Source organism: Cetorhinus maximus, chromosome 21 (genome assembly GCF_964194155.1).
Source record: "Cetorhinus maximus chromosome 21, sCetMax3.hap1.1, whole genome shotgun sequence".
Classification (NCBI taxonomy): Eukaryota; Metazoa; Chordata; class Chondrichthyes; order Lamniformes; family Cetorhinidae; genus Cetorhinus; species Cetorhinus maximus.
The window spans coordinates 18,903,324-18,916,690 of record NC_135899.1 but is presented as its reverse complement, the minus strand read 5'-3'; the positions used below and the strand labels follow the sequence as shown (position 1 = coordinate 18,916,690).

The 13,367-nt window shown below is 44.5% G+C and overlaps 1 protein-coding gene and 1 non-coding gene across 2 annotated transcripts in view; one reads left to right on the top strand and one right to left on the bottom strand.

Moving 5' to 3' along the window:
* Positions 1–13,367, top strand: part of LOC144695532 (uncharacterized) — a 91,263-nt gene that overhangs the window by 33,931 nt on the left and 43,965 nt on the right. The window lies entirely within an intron of this gene.
* LOC144696206 (U1 spliceosomal RNA) lies at positions 1,782–1,943 on the bottom strand. Its single transcript, XR_013580118.1, has one exon. It is a non-coding gene; the product is annotated as a U1 spliceosomal RNA (small nuclear RNA).

The window sequence follows — 13,367 nt, the reverse complement described above, 5'->3', positions numbered from 1 at the left end:
TGTTGCATGCAGGTTGTTTGGATCAGCGCACGGCTCTTTGTGGCTGCATCAGCCTTTGCTCAAGTGTACAGCCTCTGCCAAAGGCCCTTTCTGCCACATGCCTTACAGAATCGATGAAAAGTTGGGCATTTCCTTGGTGCATGCAGAAGGCTATATCCTCCACATGTCCTGCTAGGTTTGGGTTTCCTAGTGTGTGCTTCAACAACTGGGTTGTACTTTGGACCTGTAAGTTTCATCAAACTGTGAGGATCGCTTCGTCCTTACATTCGTCCTCTTCAGCCACTCTTGAATGCTACACCTTTTCGGCTTGTCAAACAGATCTTCCTGGAATCCTTCCATGGGAGTGGATGTGATCACCAACTCAACAATTCTGCCTGCTAGCTCTGCATTTGAAAAATCACAGAACGTACCCTTTTCCCTGCACCTGCTGATGAAGTGGTCTATGGATTCTGTAAAAAAAACAAAAAAAGCTGGAAAAACTTAGCAGGTCGGACAGTATCGAAGAAGATGAATACAGTTGTAGTGTCGAGTCCATATGACTCTTCATCAGAACTAAAGAAAAATAGAAATGAGGTGAAATATAAGCTGGTTGATGGGGGTGGGACAGGTGAAGCTGGATGGAGGGCCAGTGACAGGTGGAGGCAAAGAAGAGATTGCCAAACATGTCATAGACAAAGGGACAAAGGATTTTTATGGTAATGATATTATCTAAGGAATGTGCTAATGGTGACATTAAGGGTAGAAAGCAAGACGAGGAAGTGACAAATGGCCCGAGTGGGTGTGGGGTGAGGGGAAGGGATCGAAATAGGCTAAAAGCTGGAGATAAAACAATGGATGGGAATAAATTTAACATTAATAGAAATTGGTGGGAAAAGGAAAATATACTTAAAAAAATATATTTTAAAAATGACAAATTATTAGAAAAAAGGGGGATCGGAAAGGGGCTGAGGATGGAGAACAGAGGTCATGCGCTGAAGTTGTTGAACTCAATGTTAAGCCCGGAAGGTTGAAAAGTGCCTAGTCGGAAGATGAGATGCTGTTCCTCCAGTTTGCGTTGAGCTTCACTGGAACATTGCAGCAGGCCAAGGACGGATATTTGGGCATGGAGGGTGTTGTCGAAATGACATGAACTCTAATTGATGAAGACGGAAGTTTAACCTGATTCTGCACCAGTCGCCCAATATCTTTCGGGGATCCTTTTGCTCTTCTGCTGTTGATCCTGACGTGTTCAGCCTGTGTAGACCGACAATAACATTATCTTGCCCCCTCACATTCTGTGAACCAGATGCTGATCAAAAGGGAATTGAATAAATAATAAAAGAAAAATGAAAAATATCATTTCAGGAGCCGATTTGGCATTGGGATTTAAAAGCCTAAAGTCATTTTAGAAGCAGCTCGCTGCTGCAATGGGGGAATCATTTGTTTCTGGGTGAATGAATTTCAAAAGCGTCTCTTCCTAAAAACCGTTTCTCTTGCTTATGGCACCCTCTGCTGGCCGTTGGACGTTAGTACACAAGCAGAGAGGAAATCATGATAAATGCAGTGAGTGCAGAGCGACCTCAAATGCCAACGTTAAAATAAAAGCAAAACACTGCGGATGTTGGCGATCTTGGACCTCGAAACGTTAACATTATTTGCTTCTCTATATACATGTGTCCTGTATGTGTTAATTTTTCGAGTACTTTGTAGTACATGCAACAGCGGTCTCTGTTGGTGAAGAAATATGTTACAGTAAAATCTTCATTTTATTAATTAATTAATCTACATTAATTAGTTAATCAGAGGAGAGCGCAAATGCAGTCCTCCCGCTCCCACAAATTTTACAGTCGAGAATCCCGCATTTGGGGACATCGCAGGTGTCAGCACACTCGAAGTGCAATGGGCTGACCTCGTCCTGGGAGAACAATATTTTTTTGGACAAATATACTTTATTCGTTAAATATCTGGAAGAACATTACAAAACATTTCTAAATCGCCATCACAAAAAGTGTATCAAATTCAACTTTTAGACATGGATCACGAGGTGCTTCAATACAATCAATGAATATTACAGTCATTTCAATATGGTCATTACAGACAGTCAGACAGTGCAATGGTATTGGAGTTATCAACACACATCCTGTTGCAATCTGAGGTGCTTCAATACAATTATGATACATTTAGTATTCACTGCATACGTTCAATGTGAGCCGTACAGCCCAAGGGATCTATACAATTCCCAGTCTCTCGGTGCACTATGACAGAAAGGTCTTAGTCAGCGACCTTTCCCCATTGGGCCTTTGCAGCGGCTGCCCCAAGCTTTAGTGCGTCTCTCTGCACATAGCCCTGGGACCTTGGAATGTGCCAGTCTGCAACACACGGTCGGGGACAACTATGCACTGGAAGACCAACAATCTTCGTGCAGACCAAAGAGCGTTGTTCACTGAGTTGATGATCCTCCAGCTGCAGTTGGTGTTTGTCTCGGTGTGTGTCCCTGGGAACAGCCCTGAGAGCACAGAGTCCTGTGTCACAGCACTGCTCGGGATGACATCGGCAAAAACTACAGCATCTCTCTCCAGACCTTCTTTGCAAAGGCACAATCCACAAGGAGGTGAACAAAAGCCTCTTGCCCGCATCCCCCCCCACCCCCGCCCGCCCCACCACCACACAGCCACCTCGAGGGCAAGGTGCAAAGAGGGTGAGATTCTTGGCCTGTAGGAAGGATCTGACGGGGAGGCACCTTGGTGCCTGTTGGAAAGTTCTGGCGATGAACCATTCTGCCACATGACTTTGACAGTCTGCTCGGGGAACCATCGGACAGGATCCAACATCTCCTTTTCCTGCAGGGCCTCTAAAACGTTACGTGCCGACCACTGCCTGATGGACTTGTGGTCAAAGGAGTTTCTCTGCATAAATTTTTCCATGAGGGACAGGTGGTACGGCACGGTCCAACTACTTGGAGCGTTCCGCGGCAGCGTAGCCAGACCCATCCTTCGCAGCACCGGGGATAGGTAGAACCTCAGCAAGGAATGACACTTGGTGTTTGCGTATTGAGGGTCTACGCACCGCTTGATGCATCCACACACAAAGATGGCCATCATGATGAGGGTGATGTTGGGCACGTTTTTTCCCCATTATCTAGAGGCTTGTACATTGCATCCCTGTGGACACGATCCATTTTCGAACTCCAGATAAAGCGAAAGATGGCTCGGGTGATCGCCATCGCTCAGGAGTCTGGAATGGGCCAGGCCTGCGACACGTACAGCAACAGCGAGAGTGTCTCACACCTGATGACCAGGTTCTTACCCGCAATGGAGAGGGAGAGTTGCTGCCACATGCCCAGTTTTCTTTCCACCATAGACACTCGCTCCTTCCAGTTTCTAACACATGCCCCGGTCCCTCCGAACCATATCCCCAGCACCTTCAGGCCGTCTGACCTGACGGTGAAGGGGACAAAGGATCAGTCAGCCCAGTTCCCAAAGAACATGGCCTCACTATTCCCATGATTTACCCTGGCTCCCCAGGCCAATTCAAACTGGTCGCAGATGTTTATCAGTCTGCGCACCGACAGCAGATCCGAGCAGAAGACGGTGACATCGTCCATGTACAGGGAGTCTTTGGCCTGAGTGCCTCCACTGCCTGGGATCGTCACTCCTCTTATGCCCTGATGGACTCAGCAAATGGTTCTATGCAACACACAAACAGAACAGGGAAGAGAGGGAAGCCCTGCCTGACTCCAGATTTAATCGGAAAGCTTTCTGATTACCACCCATTGATTTGAGACTGCGCTACTGATGTTAGTGTAGAGCAGCTGGATCCAGTTGCGGAATCCCACCCGAAACCCCATTTTGGAGAGCACATCCACCTTGTAGGTGTGTGATATTCTGTCAAAGGCCTTCTCCTGATCCAGGCTGATGAGGCAGGTATCCACACCCCTGTCCTGCACATAGGTAATCGTATCCCTGAGCAGTGCAAGGCTGACTGAGATCTTCCTGCTGGGCACAGTGCAGGTCTGGTCAGGGTGGATCACCAACTCCAGAGCAGACTTGGCCCGATTGGCGATGACCTTGGACAGAATCTTATAGTCCACTTTCAACAGTGAGATGAGTCACCAATTTGTAATTTCCTCTCTTTCCCCCTTGTGCTTGTAGATGAGGGTGATGATGCCTTTCCTCATGGATTCTGACATGCTACCGGCCAGGAGCATACTCTCGTACACTTCTAGCAGGTCTGGGCCGATCCAGTCCCACAGAGCCGAATACAACTCAGCCGGTAAGCCATTGCTTCCGGGAGTCGTACACTTCTCGAAGGACTCAAGGGCCTTAGTCAGTTCGTCAGGTAATAGCGGTTTGTCCAGGCTCTCCCGCTTGGAGCTACAGTTAGAACTTGGTGGTTGGGGTAAGGTTGCTGAGGAAGTTTTTGGAGTCACAAAGATGTTGTTTATTGTAAAAGCTAAATACAGCTCTGAAGAAGGGTCATAGAGACTCGAAACATTAACTCTGTCTGTCTCTCCACAGATGCTGCCAGGCTTGCTGAGATTTTCCAGCATTTTCTGTTGTTTCTGATGTAGTTTGTTGTCTCCAGGAGAGGCGATTAGAACCCTGGGGAGTATCCAAGGAGAGAATTAAAAGGTCCATTATTGGGGTTGATGTGGGGGTTATTGGTTTTCAGGATAATGTTAGTGGGGAAACAGGGGTGGTTATTGGGGTTCCGGGTAATGTTAGTGGGGACTGGGCAATTATTGGGTTTCAGGGTAATGTTATTGGGGGCAGGGGTTATTGGGGTTCAGGAAAATATTTTTGGGGGCACTGGTGGATTATTGCGGTTCAGGGTAATGTTAGTGGGTACAGGGGGTTATTGGTGTTTAAGATAATGTTAGTGGGGGCGGGGAATTATTGGGGTTCAGGGTAATGTTGTTGGGATGGGGGGTTATTAGGGTTCAGGATAATGTTATTGGGGGCACCGGGGTATTACTGGGATTCAGGATAATGTTCCTGGGGACACCGGGGTATTATTGGGGTTCAGGATAATGTTAGTGAGGACACGGCAGGGGGTTTATTTGACATCACGGTGTGGTCGTGGGGGTGATGTGGTGTGAGGCAGACTCGCTCGAACTCACTGAGGGAATGCTGCCTGCACTATGGATATTCCACATTTGGTGGCGCCACTCCCTCACCTCTCAGGCTGACTCCTCATTCTGCTTTCTCCAAAACTCAGCCATCCTCACTGCAAAACAGTCCTGGGCTGTTCCCAAGGCATTCTCAACGCTTCACTCAGTTTGTCTCCTTCAATATTTTTTTTTCAAAAAGAGAAGTCTTTTTCTCCCTTCCTTTCTGTCCCACGCCTCTGTGCCGCCCAAATTTCTCTTTGAATTGCTGGGTGGCCCTGGGGTTAACCCCCACTGGTTTTGAGGTTAGGTTGGAGAAGCTAGGCTTGTTCTCCCTGGAGCGAAGGTGGTGGGTCTAATAGAGGTGGACAAGATTATGACAGGTTTAGATAAGGCCGGCAAAGGAAGGCCGCTGCCATAAGCTCCCATATACAAGGACTAGTGTCTGTCAGTGTGGCGGGAAGCAGAGACAGAGATTCCGTTTGACTGAGGATCTGACAGGCCACTCGCTTCGTTCCCCTGTAGACTAGTGAGGACGGGGATGATGTGTAACAGGGACTTGGCAAGAGATGGGATATAAGCGGTAGAGTTACAGATGAATTGAAGTTTATGTTGGGCGGTGGGCGGGTTACTGGCGATGAGAACATTGTAATAGTCAGGACTGGAGTCAGAGTGATGGCTGAGTGTGTCAGTCGGGCTGAAGTCTGTGCAAAGCTGGACAATGTTACAGGAATGGAGTTATTGTGATCACAGGGTCAGCAGTTCATTTCCGGGTTGGAGCATAATCGATATGTGTGAAAGACAGCGCACTGATTAACTAGCCTAACATAGTGCAAATTAATAATGTTGTCTTATCCCTTCGTTCATTATCTTCCATTGAACCACTGTCAAAAGTTGGACAGAATCCAAAAGTGCTGTATCCTCAAGAACATCTCCCTTGCGTGAAAACAGGTTTTGGAACTTATGGCGTAAACAAAAATCTTCACTTGCAAGCATATACTTAAGCAAAGACGTGTGGCAGGTCAGAATATTGGAAAGAATATAAAGAACAGCAAAAATGACAAAAAAAATAATGAGGAGGGAAAAATTAGAGTTTGAGGGAAAGCTCGCTAGTAATATAAAGACATATAGTTAGAATTTCTATAGATATTTAAATAAAAGAGTTAAGAAAGTGATTGCTGATCCTTTAGAGAGTGAGTCTGGGGATTTGATGATGGAAAGTAGGGAGATGCTGGATGAATTAAACAGATATTTTGCTTTTATCTTCACTATAGAGGACACAAGTAACATCCTGGAAATAGCTGTAAATCAGGAAATGGAAGGAAGGGAGTAACTTGGAAAAATTACAATCACGGGGCAAGTGGTATTGAGCAGATTGTTGGGGCTGCGGGCTGGCAAATCCCCAGGTCCAGATGGACTTCAACCTAAGGCCTTGAAAGAAATGGCTAGTGAGATAGTTGATGCATTGGTTTTAATTTACCAAAATTCCCTAAATTTGGGGAAGGTTCCAGTAGATTGGAAAATAGTAAACGTAACTCCTTTATTCAAAAAAGGAGGGCAAGAGAAAGCAGGAAACTATAGGCCAGTTAGCCTAGTATCTGTCATGGGTTAAATGTTAGAAGCTATTACTAAAGATGTTATAGCAGGGCACTTAGAAAAATTCAAGGCAATCAGACAGAGTCAACATGGTTTTGCAGAAGGGAAATCATGTTTAACCAATCTATTAGAGTTTTTGAAGGAATCAGATGTGCTGAGGATAAAGGGGAACCGGTGGATATACTGTTTTTCAGAAAACATTTGCTAAAGTGCCACATCAAAGGTCGTTGCAGAAAATAAAGGCTCATGGTGCAGGTGGTGACATATTGGCAAGGGTAGAAGATTGGCTGGCTAACAGGAAGCAGAGAGTAGGCATAAATGGGTCTTTTTATGGTTGGCATGATGTGACGAGTAGTTTGCCACAGGGATCAGTGCTGGGGCCTCAACTGTTTACAATTTATATAAATGACTTGGATGAAGGGACCAAAGGAATGGTTGGTAAATTTGCTGATGACACAAAGATAGGTAGGAAAGTAAGTTGTGAAGAGGATGTAATGAGGCTACAAAGTGACACAGATAGGTTAAGTGGGCAAAGATCTGGCAAATGGAGTATGATGTGGGAGAATGTGAAATTATTCATTCTGGCAGGAAGAATAAAAAAGAAGCTTATTATCTCAATGGTGAGAGATTGCAGAGCTCAGATTCAGAGGTATCTGTGTGTCCTTGTGCATGAATCTCAAAAGGTTAGTATGCAGTTACAGCAGGTAATTAGGAAAGCTAATAGAATGCTATCATTTATTGTGAGGAGAATTGATTACAAAAGTAGGGAGGTTATGCTTCAGTTGTACAGAACACTGGTGAGACCATATCTGGTGTATTGTGCTCATTACTGGTCTCTTTATTTAAAGAATGTCGTAAAAGCATTAGAAGCATTTCAGAGAAGATTTACTAGACTAACGTCAGGAATGGGAATGCTGTCTTATGACGAAAGGCTGGACATGTTAGGCTTGTATCCACTGGAATTTAGAAGAGTAAGAGGTGAATTAATTGAAACCTTTAAGATCCTGAGGGGTCTTGACAGGGTGCATGTGGAGAGGATGTTTTGTCTTGTGGGAGAATCTAGAGCTAGGAGTCAATGTTTAAAAATAAGGTGTCTCTCATTTAAGACAGAGGTGAGGAGAATTTTTTTCCTCTCAGAGGGTGGTGAGTCTTTGGAACTCACTGCCTCAAAAGGCGGTGGAAGCAGAGTCTTTGAATAGTTTTAAGGCAGAGGTAGATAGATTCTTGATTAACAAGGAGGTGAAAGCTTATCAGGGGTAGGCAGGAATATGGGTTTGAGGTTACATTCAGATCAGCCATGATCTTATTGAATGGCAGAACAGGCTCGAGGGTCTGAGTGGCCTACTCCTGCTCCTAATTCGTATGTAGGTTCTAAGAAAATATAAATAAACAAAAACATGAACAGGAAACTCAAATGTGGAAGATCAGTTATGCATTTCCTTGGGGCCTGTCCTGCAGAAAAGTATTCACAATTTTAATTCCTTTTATACTTCAGAATTACCGGATTTAAGATTTTGTTAGAAATGGGAGAGACAATGTGACATTTCTACTCTCAACAAATAACGTTTATCCAAAATTAGCTCACCAGTTACTCCAAGTATCCTATCTCCTCTTGACCCAGTTCACACAGACGCTAAACCCCATCTGACTCATCAGCCTTTCACATTGACACTGAATCCCTTTCTCACCTAAATCTCTGCACAGGTCCACATTAAGAGGAACCACATTACGTCATTTTGTGCTAGTAACCCAGGACAATTACCAAAATGATGCTGGATTATAACCAGCATTGCGGTGTGAAGCTGGGAGCTGGGTTTTGACTGGCAAACCAGCTTCACATGGGTGCTCAGAGAGAGGAGACTGGGCAGAAACGGTACTCAGGTCTAAGAGGCTCCTGGCCAGGGTGCTCACCAAATGCTCCTTACATTTTTTCTGCAATTTAAAATGCCGCCAATGATTCTGCAATGTTTACTTGCTGAGGATCACAAGTCACCTTGCTCAACAAATATCAAATATTACATGTCATTACTTGACCATTTTTACCCATTAATTCAACCAGATCAGTGTTCAATGTTTTGGGTTTGAATTACTTGGGTAATTGGGGTGGGGTGATGGTGGTGGAGGAGGTGGAATTATCTATACAGCCAGGCTTTCGTTAAAATCGGAGTCTGCTAATTGGAAGACATGCGTCTCAGTTTCAGAATGTACAGTGGGACAATGATGTGACAAAAATGAAGCTTCCTGGGCAAAGGGAAAGGATGTCAAAAGCTAGGCCCGTGTTCCCGCGGAGTAGTTTTGTTCAGGGCTACTGGCTGTCCCTCAGAGGTGGACTGACTGTGGGGAAATTTCCGCCAGTGCCTCTCGAAACGCTGAATGCTTGTGTCTGAATGTTGCCCCCTCCCGGGCTCTGCACCCATCCACTGCTCCTTCCATCACAGCCTCATCTGTGACTGCTATCTCTGGCCCCATTTAACCGCACCCTCACCAATTGTTTCAGTGATCAACACGCAACTCTGGTCTGGTGATACATCCCGAGGAAAATGCTAAAAGCGGCTGAGGAGAGTGCACCAACAGGTGTTAATGGTGCTAAGGACAGGCTGACTGTCCTTGGTTGTGCCAATGCAGCCGGCACACGCAAATGTAAATTGTCTGTAATTGGGAAGAGCAAACGTCCCAGATGCTTCAAAGGATTCGGACATTACCTGTTCACTATTCTGCCAATGAGGGTAACCAGGGACATGTTTTCTGATTGATTTCACAACCACTTTGTACCAGAGGCACGTTGGGTAGCTGTGAAATGATGTTTCTCCTGGACAATGGTTAAGCACATTCTCCTGCGGAACTCTTGGTGAAGAACAATGTTTTCGCTGTTTACTTTTCCCCCAAAGTAACATCATTAACTCAGTCAATGGACCAAGGTAATCTTCGGATCATGAAATGTAAATATAAAGACTCCTTCTTGAATAGTATATTTGGCGCTATGACAGAGGCTTCGGGGGTGGAAGGCTTCCAAAAGGAGTTTACAGTTTTTAAAAAATTCATTCATGTGATGTAGGCATCACTGATTAGACCAGCATTTATTGTCCTTGTTCAGAGTCACATGGAGGCCTGGTAAGGACAGCAGATTTGCTACCCTAAAGGATATTAGTGAACGAGATGGGTTGTTACAACAATCAGCAATGGTTCCATGACTATTATCAGACTTTAAATTCCACATTTTGATTGAATTTAAATTTCACCATCTGTCTTGGTGGGATTTCAACCTGGGTCCCCAGAGCATTGCCTTGGGTCACTAGAGTATTAGTCCAGTGACAATACCAGTAAACCACCAGCTACCCCTGACACCATCTATGTATCTGCTAATGTGTGGTGCCTTGTTGATAAAGACACCGATCAACGGTGGGACAACCTTTGGCCTGCAACGGTGTTCATCGAAATGATAATATTGACAAAGAACTTTGAAGATTTTCATGTGAACAAGGGAAAAAATTCTGGTAAACTAGCTCCTTGAGTATTCAAGATGCATATGAATGGAATGTGTGAATACACTGGAGGCTGAGGATATTGAGGAAGTGTTTAACACCGTTAACAATGCTCCCAATGTGCATTCTTTGACTGACAGGGAGATTGCAGGAATGGTGTTACATCAAGATCAACTTGATAAATACAGTACAAAAACAGAATTACCTGGAAAAACTCAGCAGGTCTGGCAGCATCGGTGGAGAAGAAAACAGTTGACGTTTCGAGTCCTCCTGACCCTTCGGCAGAACTGAAGTATAGTTAGGAGAGAGGTGAAATATAAGCTGGTCTAAGGTGAGGGGCGGGGGGAGAGAGACGTTGAGGGTGGGGTGGTTGTGGGGATAAGCAAGCAGTGATAGGAGCAGATAATCAAAAGATATCACAGACAAAAGGATCAAAGAGGTGTTGAAGGTGGTGATATTATCTAAAAAAAAGTGCTAATTAAGAATGGATGGCAGGATACTCAAGGTACAGCTCTAGTGGGGGTGGGGTGGAAAGACTAACAAAGTATTAGTTGTAGATTTAAAAGTAATGGAAATAGGTGGGAAAAGAAGAATCTATATAAATTATTGAGAAAAAAAAAAAGGGAGGGGGAAGAAACGGGGTGGGGATGGAGGGAGGGGGAGTTTAAGATCTAAAGTTGTTGAATTCAATTTTCAGCCCGGAAGGCTGTAAAGTGCCTAGTTGGAAGATGAGGTGCTGTTCCTCCAGTTTGCGTTGGACTTCACTGAAACAATGCAGCAAGCCAAGGACATACACGTGGGCAAGAGAACAGCGTGGAGTGTTAAAAAGGCAAGCGACAGGGAGGTTTGGGTCTTTCTTGAGGACAGACCGCAGGTCAGGATAAATACAGTGTTGATGAGTGAACCCAGTAGAGAAAGTGCCCATGGATGATATTATTAAGATGTGTGACAGGTTGATAGATGCACTCGAAGAACGTGCAATTATAAGTGAGCAAGAAATAACGTCAATCAAATGACAAACTTATGAAAGAAAAGCCAATGTTGATGACGCAAATGAAGCTGGGGGAACTATTCAAGAATGCCTCCCAGGAGAGAACATTGACACTCTGAACCCTCTCCTACAAGCAGAATTGCCATGGATGGGTATTATTACAGGTACCCTGCATTTATTATTCAGTGATACATCTTACTTTTCTGGCCATTTTATTCAATTTAGGCTTGGACTATTGTAATGTAAGTCAGCCCAGTCCCATATGTGGTATCCCGAACATCAAAATTATCCGAAATCCGAAATGCGATTGGCCCCGAGGATTTCGGATAACAGATACTCAACCTGTAGAATATTGCATAATGAAATTCTAGCTACGCTAGAGACGAATAATTTGAAATACCACACAGTTGAAAATAAAATGCCCACTGCCCACCGGCAGAAATATTTTTCACTTAAAAATCATAGCTTTAGTGATTTTTGGGCACTCAAAAATTAATATGCAGGAAAATGACGTAATAATAGATTTAGAAATGATATGGTCAACATATTTTATTGGAGCTCTGCACCTCAGAATTTGGCACTACACCCCTGAAGCAGAGAGCATTAGGTCTTTATGAGTCACAGGTAATAGTCGTGAAGGCGGCCAGTTGTGGTTGTAAAACAGAGCAGGAATGGAGGAATTCAACAAGACGGGTGTATAGTTCACCCGAAAGATAGGTGGCTCAGTCCTAGGTCTATTCTGACTTTGTACCCTTTCTGTTAGGATTGAACCATCTCAAATCAACAGATGTTCCAGGTCGATAGCATACGAATGATTAAATTATGCCAAAATGTAATGGGATAGACAGCAGCAGGTTATTTCCAGTGAACGGTAAACACAAAGGGCCATAGGTACAAAATAAAATGTATGAGATTTGGACAGCAATCAAGAGAAACTTCTCTATGCAGAACGGTGAGGCTGTGGAATTCACTTCCGGGGTTAGTGGTTGGAACAAAACGTTCCATCGTGACAAGGGGTTTACCCAGGTCAGGCCTCAGCCCAATCATTTTTCACCAAGATTTGATGCATTGATTCAAGCTAAGAGATGTCAGAGATGAATTTCAGTGCTGGTGTGAGCTAGTTATAAATGCCATATGGCTCAGCGATTAGCTGTTGGAATCAAACAGCCTGTTCCTTTGGTTGTTCATAATAGGCAGAGTATGGACCATACGCAACCAGCCCACACTTGCAAAACTGTCCGATGTGATTCCGTGATTGGGCAGCACTTACGGAACAATCCTGAGTGTGCTAATAGCTACACTAACTACCAGTTTACGAGAACAATCGAGCTCATATTGTGGCTCATTTATGTTTGTTAAAAGCAACACATTTTCATATATAGAGATCTGTTCTCTGCAAACAAAAGGAATAAGTTCAAGCTTTGCGCTTTTCTGAATTACCCGGCAGCTTGGGGAGCTGATAGTTCCCTGTTGCTTTCTCAAAGGCAATGGGCAGAATTGTCCCAGATTTGCACCAAGTGCGGTAGCAGGAGGAAAAAACAATGTTTTACCTGCCAGCGGCAATGGTGGCTTCTTATCACATATCATCCCAAACTTGCCACTTTTAACTATGCATTCCCGGGAAACATGCCATTTCGATTGTGGGTGGGTTTTGATTCGCCCACCACGCCATCACCTCGCCGCTTCATCACGCCAGTTGCCACATTCAAAGTACAGCCACACGCATATCTCTCAGTGCTTCCAGCCCAGGACAGCTGCAAGTAAGACCTGGCCCTGAAAGGCAAGAAGACTGCAGCCCCCAGGTTTAGTGATGCGTCTCTTGAGCGTCTTTTGGACGCCGTGGGGGCCCGCTGTGATGTACTCTACCTCCACTCCGGCCACAGGAAGGGCAGCAACATTACCACCTCTTTCCCTGTGGTATAATTGTTTTGGCTGTTTGAAATTTGGCATTCTTGAGTATGTCCTGAGGAGTGTAAGACAAAAGGCTTCAGTAATATTCAAGATGCCAATTATTGCAGAGCAGTAACAGTAGTAATTCAAATCTAAATAAATACCAATATAGTTTAAATTTCATTTCTATTTTAATAACTTTTGCCAAGATATTGGATCAGGCCCACCAAAGAAAGTGAGTTTGACATCCTAGTTTAAGATTTAAGTTTTGTAATTGTTTGTTTAAATCATCGAAACAGCGTGTTTCCCGGGAATGCATAGT